The 11065-nt window shown below is 50.1% G+C and overlaps 24 non-coding genes across 24 annotated transcripts; 11 read left to right on the forward strand and 13 right to left on the reverse strand.

Moving 5' to 3' along the window:
• The first annotated feature begins 44 nt into the window (after positions 1-44).
• trnay-gua (transfer RNA tyrosine (anticodon GUA)) lies at positions 45-133 on the forward strand. Its single transcript is given in 2 exon segments — positions 45-81; positions 98-133. It is a non-coding gene; the product is annotated as a tRNA-Tyr (tRNA).
• A 397-nt stretch (positions 134-530) lies between these two features.
• On the reverse strand, positions 531-602 carry trnae-uuc (transfer RNA glutamic acid (anticodon UUC)). Its single transcript has one exon. It is a non-coding gene; the product is annotated as a tRNA-Glu (tRNA).
• A 182-nt stretch (positions 603-784) lies between these two features.
• Positions 785-873, forward strand: trnay-gua (transfer RNA tyrosine (anticodon GUA)). Its single transcript is given in 2 exon segments — positions 785-821; positions 838-873. It is a non-coding gene; the product is annotated as a tRNA-Tyr (tRNA).
• An 818-nt stretch (positions 874-1691) lies between these two features.
• Positions 1692-1763, reverse strand: trnae-cuc (transfer RNA glutamic acid (anticodon CUC)). Its single transcript has one exon. It is a non-coding gene; the product is annotated as a tRNA-Glu (tRNA).
• A 222-nt stretch (positions 1764-1985) lies between these two features.
• On the reverse strand, positions 1986-2057 carry trnae-cuc (transfer RNA glutamic acid (anticodon CUC)). The gene has a single exon. It is a non-coding gene; the product is annotated as a tRNA-Glu (tRNA).
• Positions 2058-2242: 185 nt separating this feature from the next.
• trnay-gua (transfer RNA tyrosine (anticodon GUA)) lies at positions 2243-2331 on the forward strand. The gene is given in 2 exon segments: positions 2243-2279; positions 2296-2331. It is a non-coding gene; the product is annotated as a tRNA-Tyr (tRNA).
• Positions 2332-2728: 397 nt separating this feature from the next.
• Positions 2729-2800, reverse strand: trnae-uuc (transfer RNA glutamic acid (anticodon UUC)). Its single transcript has one exon. It is a non-coding gene; the product is annotated as a tRNA-Glu (tRNA).
• Positions 2801-2982: 182 nt separating this feature from the next.
• Positions 2983-3071, forward strand: trnay-gua (transfer RNA tyrosine (anticodon GUA)). Its single transcript is given in 2 exon segments — positions 2983-3019; positions 3036-3071. It is a non-coding gene; the product is annotated as a tRNA-Tyr (tRNA).
• Positions 3072-3889: 818 nt separating this feature from the next.
• trnae-cuc (transfer RNA glutamic acid (anticodon CUC)) lies at positions 3890-3961 on the reverse strand. Its single transcript has one exon. It is a non-coding gene; the product is annotated as a tRNA-Glu (tRNA).
• Positions 3962-4183: 222 nt separating this feature from the next.
• trnae-cuc (transfer RNA glutamic acid (anticodon CUC)) lies at positions 4184-4255 on the reverse strand. Its single transcript has one exon. It is a non-coding gene; the product is annotated as a tRNA-Glu (tRNA).
• Positions 4256-4440: 185 nt separating this feature from the next.
• On the forward strand, positions 4441-4529 carry trnay-gua (transfer RNA tyrosine (anticodon GUA)). The gene is given in 2 exon segments: positions 4441-4477; positions 4494-4529. It is a non-coding gene; the product is annotated as a tRNA-Tyr (tRNA).
• Positions 4530-4926: 397 nt separating this feature from the next.
• On the reverse strand, positions 4927-4998 carry trnae-uuc (transfer RNA glutamic acid (anticodon UUC)). The gene has a single exon. It is a non-coding gene; the product is annotated as a tRNA-Glu (tRNA).
• A 182-nt stretch (positions 4999-5180) lies between these two features.
• trnay-gua (transfer RNA tyrosine (anticodon GUA)) lies at positions 5181-5269 on the forward strand. The gene is given in 2 exon segments: positions 5181-5217; positions 5234-5269. It is a non-coding gene; the product is annotated as a tRNA-Tyr (tRNA).
• Positions 5270-6087: 818 nt separating this feature from the next.
• On the reverse strand, positions 6088-6159 carry trnae-cuc (transfer RNA glutamic acid (anticodon CUC)). The gene has a single exon. It is a non-coding gene; the product is annotated as a tRNA-Glu (tRNA).
• Positions 6160-6381: 222 nt separating this feature from the next.
• On the reverse strand, positions 6382-6453 carry trnae-cuc (transfer RNA glutamic acid (anticodon CUC)). The gene has a single exon. It is a non-coding gene; the product is annotated as a tRNA-Glu (tRNA).
• Positions 6454-6638: 185 nt separating this feature from the next.
• trnay-gua (transfer RNA tyrosine (anticodon GUA)) lies at positions 6639-6727 on the forward strand. Its single transcript is given in 2 exon segments — positions 6639-6675; positions 6692-6727. It is a non-coding gene; the product is annotated as a tRNA-Tyr (tRNA).
• Positions 6728-7124: 397 nt separating this feature from the next.
• trnae-uuc (transfer RNA glutamic acid (anticodon UUC)) lies at positions 7125-7196 on the reverse strand. The gene has a single exon. It is a non-coding gene; the product is annotated as a tRNA-Glu (tRNA).
• A 182-nt stretch (positions 7197-7378) lies between these two features.
• Positions 7379-7467, forward strand: trnay-gua (transfer RNA tyrosine (anticodon GUA)). Its single transcript is given in 2 exon segments — positions 7379-7415; positions 7432-7467. It is a non-coding gene; the product is annotated as a tRNA-Tyr (tRNA).
• Positions 7468-8285: 818 nt separating this feature from the next.
• trnae-cuc (transfer RNA glutamic acid (anticodon CUC)) lies at positions 8286-8357 on the reverse strand. The gene has a single exon. It is a non-coding gene; the product is annotated as a tRNA-Glu (tRNA).
• A 479-nt stretch (positions 8358-8836) lies between these two features.
• trnay-gua (transfer RNA tyrosine (anticodon GUA)) lies at positions 8837-8925 on the forward strand. Its single transcript is given in 2 exon segments — positions 8837-8873; positions 8890-8925. It is a non-coding gene; the product is annotated as a tRNA-Tyr (tRNA).
• A 397-nt stretch (positions 8926-9322) lies between these two features.
• trnae-uuc (transfer RNA glutamic acid (anticodon UUC)) lies at positions 9323-9394 on the reverse strand. The gene has a single exon. It is a non-coding gene; the product is annotated as a tRNA-Glu (tRNA).
• A 182-nt stretch (positions 9395-9576) lies between these two features.
• On the forward strand, positions 9577-9665 carry trnay-gua (transfer RNA tyrosine (anticodon GUA)). Its single transcript is given in 2 exon segments — positions 9577-9613; positions 9630-9665. It is a non-coding gene; the product is annotated as a tRNA-Tyr (tRNA).
• Positions 9666-10483: 818 nt separating this feature from the next.
• Positions 10484-10555, reverse strand: trnae-cuc (transfer RNA glutamic acid (anticodon CUC)). The gene has a single exon. It is a non-coding gene; the product is annotated as a tRNA-Glu (tRNA).
• A 185-nt stretch (positions 10556-10740) lies between these two features.
• Positions 10741-10829, forward strand: trnay-gua (transfer RNA tyrosine (anticodon GUA)). Its single transcript is given in 2 exon segments — positions 10741-10777; positions 10794-10829. It is a non-coding gene; the product is annotated as a tRNA-Tyr (tRNA).
• Positions 10830-11065: the final 236 nt, after the last annotated feature.

Here is an 11065-nt window from a genome sequence, read left to right on the forward strand (position 1 = left end):
AACGTGAGTGGTAGAGCGCAAGGTGTGTCTTTTGTCCCCTCAACCCTTCGATAGCTCAGCTGGTAGAGCGGAGGACTGTAGGTTGACAGTGGCAGTTATCCTTAGGTCGCTGGTTCAATTCCGGCTCGAAGGAGGTGCTTTTTCTTTTTTAGTCACATTACGTTAAACGTGATTGTCATCAGAAATATCTCTTTCTTCCGACCAAACATTTCCCTTTCTCTGCTGACACACAGGCTTTTAAAGTAAGTTGCGGGAGCTCTACTGGTTTCCCTTTTTCCTTGTGCCCATCGTGACACTGTCACTTTTTGGTGAAGTCACCTGGTGCAGTTTTGGTCGGAATGAAAACAGGCATAGTCTCACGCTCCAGACTGTGTATGTTTTCATTCTCAGGCTCCATGGCACATAATCGTCCAAACCCTGCTTTAAGAGAGCTGTTGCTCTTCAGCACCGGATGGGTACGACTGGTGAGGAGCATCAGACAAAGCGATGAGGCTCGGTGACCTTACGCTGTCGGTGACGTAAGAATAGCTTTCCCTGACCGGGAATCGAACCCGGGCCGCGGCGGTGAAAGCGCCGAATCCTGACCACTAGACCATCAGGGACCTTTCCGGGTGTCTCTTCTTCAGATCGAGATTCATATTTTCTGTCAAATGTGCAGAGATGCTTTGGACTGAGGCGAACAGCTGACAGGGTGGCGCTACATTAGTTCTGAAAAACCAAAGCTTATCCGTATTATGGGGCAAACGTGAGCGGTGGAGCGCAAGGTGTGTGGTTCTTCCTGGTCCCTTCGATAGCTCAGCTGGTAGAGCGGAGGACTGTAGGTTGACAGTGGCAGTTATCCTTAGGTCGCTGGTTCAATTCCGGCTCCAAGGAGTTGCTTTTTCTTTTTTAGTCACATTACGTTAAATGTGATTGTCATCAGAAGTATCTCTTTCTTCCGAGCAAACATTTCCCTTTCTCTGCTGACAAGCAGGCTTTTAAAGTAAGTTGCGGGAGCTGTACTTGTTTCCCTTTTTCCTTGTGCCCATCGTGACACTATTGCTTTTGGTCCGGTACGCAAGTGGTCACCAGGACAAAACTTGACGTTCTTTGGCCTGACACGATCAAATCTGAACTCAGATGGTGACAGGGAGAGAGCACTTAATCCTGACCACCACTCCACTACGGCACAGGGCACTCCTAGACCCTTTGCCGCTTGCAAGTTTTTTTCATTTCTGTCAAAGCCCCCAACAAGCTTACTACGATGGCTCGGCCAGGAGCACAGAGGTGTTTTTGCAAAGTGTCTTATCATTTAGTTGGGATCCAACCGCTTACAATCACCAGTGGCTTCCTTTCCGGTACAAACTCTCTTCGATCTGCAAGAAAAGCTTGAAGGCGGCGGTGGGCAACCATGCGCCATGGAGGGCCAAGCGTACGCAGGTTTTCATTGCGACCACGCAATTCAGCAGGTGACTTCCCTGATGCCTTCCTCCTCTCTGGCCGCACGTGTGCTAGTCACTGACATCATGTGGTGTAGCGTTTGGTTGGAACGAAAACATGCATAGTCTCACGCTCCATGGCACATAATTGTCCGGCCCCTGCTTGAAGGGAGCTGTTGCTCTTTGACACAGGACTGGTAAGAGTGGTGAGGAGCGTTGGACAAAGTGATGAGGCGCTAGTGATCTTACACTGTCGGTGACTTAACAATAGCTTTCCCTGACCGGGAATCGAACCCGGGCCGCGGCGGTGAGAGCGCCGAATCCTGACCACTAGACCATCAGGGAACTTTCTGGGTGCGTGTGTTCTTCGGCACTGACATCATCTGGTGTAGCGTTTGGTTGGAACGAAAACATGCATAGTCTCACGCTCCATGGCACATAATTGTCCGGCCCCTGCTTGAAGGGAGCTGTTGCTCTTTGACACAGGGCTGGTAAGACTGGTGAGGAGCGTTGGACAAAGTGATGAGGCGCTAGTGATCTTACACTGTCGGTGACTTAACAATAGCTTTCCCTGACCGGGAATCGAACCCGGGCCGCGGCGGTGAGAGCGCCGAATCCTGACCACTAGACCATCAGGGAACTTTCTGGGTGCGTGTGTTCTTCGGATCAAGATTCACATTTTCTGTCAAATGTGCAGACATACTTTGGACTGAAGCCAACAGCTGACAGGCTGGCACTACATTTGCTCAGAAAAACCAAAGCTTATCCATAGTTGGGGCAAACGTGAGTGGTAGAGCGCAAGGTGTGTCTTTTGTCCCCTCAACCCTTCGATAGCTCAGCTGGTAGAGCGGAGGACTGTAGGTTGACAGTGGCAGTTATCCTTAGGTCGCTGGTTCAATTCCGGCTCGAAGGAGGTGCTTTTTCTTTTTTAGTCACATTACGTTAAACGTGATTGTCATCAGAAATATCTCTTTCTTCCGACCAAACATTTCCCTTTCTCTGCTGACACACAGGCTTTTAAAGTAAGTTGCGGGAGCTCTACTGGTTTCCCTTTTTCCTTGTGCCCATCGTGACACTGTCACTTTTTGGTGAAGTCACCTGGTGCAGTTTTGGTCGGAATGAAAACAGGCATAGTCTCACGCTCCAGACTGTGTATGTTTTCATTCTCAGGCTCCATGGCACATAATCGTCCAAACCCTGCTTTAAGAGAGCTGTTGCTCTTCAGCACCGGATGGGTACGACTGGTGAGGAGCATCAGACAAAGCGATGAGGCTCGGTGACCTTACGCTGTCGGTGACGTAAGAATAGCTTTCCCTGACCGGGAATCGAACCCGGGCCGCGGCGGTGAAAGCGCCGAATCCTGACCACTAGACCATCAGGGACCTTTCCGGGTGTCTCTTCTTCAGATCGAGATTCATATTTTCTGTCAAATGTGCAGAGATGCTTTGGACTGAGGCGAACAGCTGACAGGGTGGCGCTACATTAGTTCTGAAAAACCAAAGCTTATCCGTATTATGGGGCAAACGTGAGCGGTGGAGCGCAAGGTGTGTGGTTCTTCCTGGTCCCTTCGATAGCTCAGCTGGTAGAGCGGAGGACTGTAGGTTGACAGTGGCAGTTATCCTTAGGTCGCTGGTTCAATTCCGGCTCGAAGGAGTTGCTTTTTCTTTTTTAGTCACATTACGTTAAATGTGATTGTCATCAGAAGTATCTCTTTCTTCCGAGCAAACATTTCCCTTTCTCTGCTGACAAGCAGGCTTTTAAAGTAAGTTGCGGGAGCTGTACTTGTTTCCCTTTTTCCTTGTGCCCATCGTGACACTATTGCTTTTGGTCCGGTACGCAAGTGGTCACCAGGACAAAACTTGACGTTCTTTGGCCTGACACGATCAAATCTGAACTCAGATGGTGACAGGGAGAGAGCACTTAATCCTGACCACCACTCCACTACGGCACAGGGCACTCCTAGACCCTTTGCCGCTTGCAAGTTTTTTTCATTTCTGTCAAAGCCCCCAACAAGCTTACTACGATGGCTCGGCCAGGAGCACAGAGGTGTTTTTGCAAAGTGTCTTATCATTTAGTTGGGATCCAACCGCTTACAATCACCAGTGGCTTCCTTTCCGGTACAAACTCTCTTCGATCTGCAAGAAAAGCTTGAAGGCGGCGGTGGGCAACCATGCGCCATGGAGGGCCAAGCGTACGCAGGTTTTCATTGCGACCACGCAATTCAGCAGGTGACTTCCCTGATGCCTTCCTCCTCTCTGGCCGCACGTGTGCTAGTCACTGACATCATGTGGTGTAGCGTTTGGTTGGAACGAAAACATGCATAGTCTCACGCTCCATGGCACATAATTGTCCGGCCCCTGCTTGAAGGGAGCTGTTGCTCTTTGACACAGGACTGGTAAGAGTGGTGAGGAGCGTTGGACAAAGTGATGAGGCGCTAGTGATCTTACACTGTCGGTGACTTAACAATAGCTTTCCCTGACCGGGAATCGAACCCGGGCCGCGGCGGTGAGAGCGCCGAATCCTGACCACTAGACCATCAGGGAACTTTCTGGGTGCGTGTGTTCTTCGGCACTGACATCATCTGGTGTAGCGTTTGGTTGGAACGAAAACATGCATAGTCTCACGCTCCATGGCACATAATTGTCCGGCCCCTGCTTGAAGGGAGCTGTTGCTCTTTGACACAGGGCTGGTAAGACTGGTGAGGAGCGTTGGACAAAGTGATGAGGCGCTAGTGATCTTACACTGTCGGTGACTTAACAATAGCTTTCCCTGACCGGGAATCGAACCCGGGCCGCGGCGGTGAGAGCGCCGAATCCTGACCACTAGACCATCAGGGAACTTTCTGGGTGCGTGTGTTCTTCGGATCAAGATTCACATTTTCTGTCAAATGTGCAGACATACTTTGGACTGAAGCCAACAGCTGACAGGCTGGCACTACATTTGCTCAGAAAAACCAAAGCTTATCCATAGTTGGGGCAAACGTGAGTGGTAGAGCGCAAGGTGTGTCTTTTTTCCCCTCAACCCTTCGATAGCTCAGCTGGTAGAGCGGAGGACTGTAGGTTGACAGTGGCAGTTATCCTTAGGTCGCTGGTTCAATTCCGGCTCGAAGGAGGTGCTTTTTCTTTTTTAGTCACATTACGTTAAACGTGATTGTCATCAGAAATATCTCTTTCTTCCGACCAAACATTTCCCTTTCTCTGCTGACACACAGGCTTTTAAAGTAAGTTGCGGGAGCTCTACTGGTTTCCCTTTTTCCTTGTGCCCATCGTGACACTGTCACTTTTTGGTGAAGTCACCTGGTGCAGTTTTGGTCGGAATGAAAACAGGCATAGTCTCACGCTCCAGACTGTGTATGTTTTCATTCTCAGGCTCCATGGCACATAATCGTCCAAACCCTGCTTTAAGAGAGCTGTTGCTCTTCAGCACCGGATGGGTACGACTGGTGAGGAGCATCAGACAAAGCGATGAGGCTCGGTGACCTTACGCTGTCGGTGACGTAAGAATAGCTTTCCCTGACCGGGAATCGAACCCGGGCCGCGGCGGTGAAAGCGCCGAATCCTGACCACTAGACCATCAGGGACCTTTCCGGGTGTCTCTTCTTCAGATCGAGATTCATATTTTCTGTCAAATGTGCAGAGATGCTTTGGACTGAGGCGAACAGCTGACAGGGTGGCGCTACATTAGTTCTGAAAAACCAAAGCTTATCCGTATTATGGGGCAAACGTGAGCGGTGGAGCGCAAGGTGTGTGGTTCTTCCTGGTCCCTTCGATAGCTCAGCTGGTAGAGCGGAGGACTGTAGGTTGACAGTGGCAGTTATCCTTAGGTCGCTGGTTCAATTCCGGCTCGAAGGAGTTGCTTTTTCTTTTTTAGTCACATTACGTTAAATGTGATTGTCATCAGAAGTATCTCTTTCTTCCGAGCAAACATTTCCCTTTCTCTGCTGACAAGCAGGCTTTTAAAGTAAGTTGCGGGAGCTGTACTTGTTTCCCTTTTTCCTTGTGCCCATCGTGACACTATTGCTTTTGGTCCGGTACGCAAGTGGTCACCAGGACAAAACTTGACGTTCTTTGGCCTGACACGATCAAATCTGAACTCAGATGGTGACAGGGAGAGAGCACTTAATCCTGACCACCACTCCACTACGGCACAGGGCACTCCTAGACCCTTTGCCGCTTGCAAGTTTTTTTCATTTCTGTCAAAGCCCCCAACAAGCTTACTACGATGGCTCGGCCAGGAGCACAGAGGTGTTTTTGCAAAGTGTCTTATCATTTAGTTGGGATCCAACCGCTTACAATCACCAGTGGCTTCCTTTCCGGTACAAACTCTCTTCGATCTGCAAGAAAAGCTTGAAGGCGGCGGTGGGCAACCATGCGCCATGGAGGGCCAAGCGTACGCAGGTTTTCATTGCGACCACGCAATTCAGCAGGTGACTTCCCTGATGCCTTCCTCCTCTCTGGCCGCACGTGTGCTAGTCACTGACATCATGTGGTGTAGCGTTTGGTTGGAACGAAAACATGCATAGTCTCACGCTCCATGGCACATAATTGTCCGGCCCCTGCTTGAAGGGAGCTGTTGCTCTTTGACACAGGACTGGTAAGAGTGGTGAGGAGCGTTGGACAAAGTGATGAGGCGCTAGTGATCTTACACTGTCGGTGACTTAACAATAGCTTTCCCTGACCGGGAATCGAACCCGGGCCGCGGCGGTGAGAGCGCCGAATCCTGACCACTAGACCATCAGGGAACTTTCTGGGTGCGTGTGTTCTTCGGCACTGACATCATCTGGTGTAGCGTTTGGTTGGAACGAAAACATGCATAGTCTCACGCTCCATGGCACATAATTGTCCGGCCCCTGCTTGAAGGGAGCTGTTGCTCTTTGACACAGGGCTGGTAAGACTGGTGAGGAGCGTTGGACAAAGTGATGAGGCGCTAGTGATCTTACACTGTCGGTGACTTAACAATAGCTTTCCCTGACCGGGAATCGAACCCGGGCCGCGGCGGTGAGAGCGCCGAATCCTGACCACTAGACCATCAGGGAACTTTCTGGGTGCGTGTGTTCTTCGGATCAAGATTCACATTTTCTGTCAAATGTGCAGACATACTTTGGACTGAAGCCAACAGCTGACAGGCTGGCACTACATTTGCTCAGAAAAACCAAAGCTTATCCATAGTTGGGGCAAACGTGAGTGGTAGAGCGCAAGGTGTGTCTTTTTTCCCCTCAACCCTTCGATAGCTCAGCTGGTAGAGCGGAGGACTGTAGGTTGACAGTGGCAGTTATCCTTAGGTCGCTGGTTCAATTCCGGCTCGAAGGAGGTGCTTTTTCTTTTTTAGTCACATTACGTTAAACGTGATTGTCATCAGAAATATCTCTTTCTTCCGACCAAACATTTCCCTTTCTCTGCTGACACACAGGCTTTTAAAGTAAGTTGCGGGAGCTCTACTGGTTTCCCTTTTTCCTTGTGCCCATCGTGACACTGTCACTTTTTGGTGAAGTCACCTGGTGCAGTTTTGGTCGGAATGAAAACAGGCATAGTCTCACGCTCCAGACTGTGTATGTTTTCATTCTCAGGCTCCATGGCACATAATCGTCCAAACCCTGCTTTAAGAGAGCTGTTGCTCTTCAGCACCGGATGGGTACGACTGGTGAGGAGCATCAGACAAAGCGATGAGGCTCGGTGACCTTACGCTGTCGGTGACGTAAGAATAGCTTTCCCTGACCGGGAATCGAACCCGGGCCGCGGCGGTGAAAGCGCCGAATCCTGACCACTAGACCATCAGGGACCTTTCCGGGTGTCTCTTCTTCAGATCGAGATTCATATTTTCTGTCAAATGTGCAGAGATGCTTTGGACTGAGGCGAACAGCTGACAGGGTGGCGCTACATTAGTTCTGAAAAACCAAAGCTTATCCGTATTATGGGGCAAACGTGAGCGGTGGAGCGCAAGGTGTGTGGTTCTTCCTGGTCCCTTCGATAGCTCAGCTGGTAGAGCGGAGGACTGTAGGTTGACAGTGGCAGTTATCCTTAGGTCGCTGGTTCAATTCCGGCTCCAAGGAGTTGCTTTTTCTTTTTTAGTCACATTACGTTAAATGTGATTGTCATCAGAAGTATCTCTTTCTTCCGAGCAAACATTTCCCTTTCTCTGCTGACAAGCAGGCTTTTAAAGTAAGTTGCGGGAGCTGTACTTGTTTCCCTTTTTCCTTGTGCCCATCGTGACACTATTGCTTTTGGTCCGGTACGCAAGTGGTCACCAGGACAAAACTTGACGTTCTTTGGCCTGACACGATCAAATCTGAACTCAGATGGTGACAGGGAGAGAGCACTTAATCCTGACCACCACTCCACTACGGCACAGGGCACTCCTAGACCCTTTGCCGCTTGCAAGTTTTTTTCATTTCTGTCAAAGCCCCCAACAAGCTTACTACGATGGCTCGGCCAGGAGCACAGAGGTGTTTTTGCAAAGTGTCTTATCATTTAGTTGGGATCCAACCGCTTACAATCACCAGTGGCTTCCTTTCCGGTACAAACTCTCTTCGATCTGCAAGAAAAGCTTGAAGGCGGCGGTGGGCAACCATGCGCCATGGAGGGCCAAGCGTACGCAGGTTTTCATTGCGACCACGCAATTCAGCAGGTGACTTCCCTGATGCCTTCCTCCTCTCTGGCCGCACGTGTGCTAGTCACTGACATCATGTGGTGTAGCGTTTGGTTGGAACGAAAACATGCATAGTCTCACGCTCCATGGCACATAATTGTCCGGCCCCTGCTTGAAGGGAGCTGTTGCTCTTTGACACAGGACTGGTAAGAGTGGTGAGGAGCGTTGGACAAAGTGATGAGGCGCTAGTGATCTTACACTGTCGGTGACTTAACAATAGCTTTCCCTGACCGGGAATCGAACCCGGGCCGCGGCGGTGAGAGCGCCGAATCCTGACCACTAGACCATCAGGGAACTTTCTGGGTGCGTGTGTTCTTCGGCACTGACATCATCTGGTGTAGCGTTTGGTTGGAACGAAAACATGCATAGTCTCACGCTCCATGGCACATAATTGTCCGGCCCCTGCTTGAAGGGAGCTGTTGCTCTTTGACACAGGGCTGGTAAGACTGGTGAGGAGCGTTGGACAAAGTGATGAGGCGCTAGTGATCTTACACTGTCGGTGACTTAACAATAGCTTTCCCTGACCGGGAATCGAACCCCGGCCGCGGCGGTGAGAGCGCCGAATCCTGACCACTAGACCATCAGGGAACTTTCTGGGTGCGTGTGTTCTTCGGATCAAGATTCACATTTTCTGTCAAATGTGCAGACATACTTTGGACTGAAGCCAACAGCTGACAGGCTGGCACTACATTTGCTCAGAAAAACCAAAGCTTATCCATAGTTGGGGCAAACGTGAGTGGTAGAGCGCAAGGTGTGTCTTTTTTCCCCTCAACCCTTCGATAGCTCAGCTGGTAGAGCGGAGGACTGTAGGTTGACAGTGGCAGTTATCCTTAGGTCGCTGGTTCAATTCCGGCTCGAAGGAGGTGCTTTTTCTTTTTTAGTCACATTACGTTAAACGTGATTGTCATCAGAAATATCTCTTTCTTCCGACCAAACATTTCCCTTTCTCTGCTGACACACAGGCTTTTAAAGTAAGTTGCGGGAGCTCTACTGGTTTCCCTTTTTCCTTGTGCCCATCGTGACACTGTCACTTTTTGGTGAAGTCACCTGGTGCAGTTTTGGTCGGAATGAAAACAGGCATAGTCTCACGCTCCAGACTGTGTATGTTTTCATTCTCAGGCTCCATGGCACATAATCGTCCAAACCCTGCTTTAAGAGAGCTGTTGCTCTTCAGCACCGGATGGGTACGACTGGTGAGGAGCATCAGACAAAGCGATGAGGCTCGGTGACCTTACGCTGTCGGTGACGTAAGAATAGCTTTCCCTGACCGGGAATCGAACCCGGGCCGCGGCGGTGAAAGCGCCGAATCCTGACCACTAGACCATCAGGGACCTTTCCGGGTGTCTCTTCTTCAGATCGAGATTCATATTTTCTGTCAAATGTGCAGAGATGCTTTGGACTGAGGCGAACAGCTGACAGGGTGGCGCTACATTAGTTCTGAAAAACCAAAGCTTATCCGTATTATGGGGCAAACGTGAGCGGTGGAGCGCAAGGTGTGTGGTTCTTCCTGGTCCCTTCGATAGCTCAGCTGGTAGAGCGGAGGACTGTAGGTTGACAGTGGCAGTTATCCTTAGGTCGCTGGTTCAATTCCGGCTCCAAGGAGTTGCTTTTTCTTTTTTAGTCACATTACGTTAAATGTGATTGTCATCAGAAGTATCTCTTTCTTCCGACCAAACATTTCCCTTTCTCTGCTGACAAGCAGGCTTTTAAAGTAAGTTGCGGGAGCTGTACTTGTTTCCCTTTTTCCTTGTGCCCATCGTGACACTATTGCTTTTGGTCCGGTACGCAAGTGGTCACCAGGACAAAACTTGACGTTCTTTGGCCTGACACGATCAAATCTGAACTCAGATGGTGACAGGGAGAGAGCACTTAATCCTGACCACCACTCCACTACGGCACAGGGCACTCCTAGACCCTTTGCCGCTTGCAAGTTTTTTTCATTTCTGTCAAAGCCCCCAACAAGCTTACTACGATGGCTCGGCCAGGAGCACAGAGGTGTTTTTGCAAAGTGTCTTATCATTTAGTTGGGATCCAACCGCTTACAATCACCAGTGGCTTCCTTTCCGGTACAAACTCTCTTCGATCTGCAAGAAAAGCTTGAAGGCGGCGGTGGGCAACCATGCGCCATGGAGGGCCAAGCGTACGCAGGTTTTCATTGCGACCACGCAATTCAGCAGGTGACTTCCCTGATGCCTTCCTCCTCTCTGGCCGCACGTGTGCTAGTCACTGACATCATGTGGTGTAGCGTTTGGTTGGAACGAAAACATGCATAGTCTCACGCTCCATGGCACATAATTGTCCGGCCCCTGCTTGAAGGGAGCTGTTGCTCTTTGACACAGGACTGGTAAGAGTGGTGAGGAGCGTTGGACAAAGTGATGAGGCGCTAGTGATCTTACACTGTCGGTGACTTAACAATAGCTTTCCCTGACCGGGAATCGAACCCGGGCCGCGGCGGTGAGAGCGCCGAATCTTGACCACTAGACCATCAGGGAACTTTCTGGGTGCGTGTGTTCTTCGGATCAAGATTCACATTTTCTGTCAAATGTGCAGACATACTTTGGACTGAAGCCAACAGCTGACAGGCTGGCACTACATTTGCTCAGAAAAACCAAAGCTTATCCATAGTTGGGGCAAACGTGAGTGGTAGAGCGCAAGGTGTGTCTTTTTTCCCCTGAACCCTTCGATAGCTCAGCTGGTAGAGCGGAGGACTGTAGGTTGACAGTGGCAGTTATCCTTAGGTCGCTGGTTCAATTCCGGCTCGAAGGAGGTGCTTTTTCTTTTTTAGTCACATTACGTTAAACGTGATTGTCATCAGAAATATCTCTTTCTTCCGACCAAACATTTCCCTTTCTCTGCTGACACACAGGCTTTTAAAGTAAGTTGCGGGAGCTCTACTGGTTTCCCTTTTTCCTTGTGCCCATCGTGACACTGTCACTTTTTGGTGAAGTCACCTGGTGCAGTTTTGGTCGGAATGAAAACAGGCATAGTCTCACGCTCCAGAC

Source organism: Centroberyx affinis, unplaced genomic scaffold (assembly GCF_046629955.1).
Source record: "Centroberyx affinis isolate AG114_WGS23_722 - 3 ecotype Tasmania unplaced genomic scaffold, CSIRO-AGI_Caff_v1 ptg001720l_1, whole genome shotgun sequence".
Taxonomy (NCBI): domain Eukaryota; kingdom Metazoa; phylum Chordata; class Actinopteri; order Beryciformes; family Berycidae; genus Centroberyx; species Centroberyx affinis.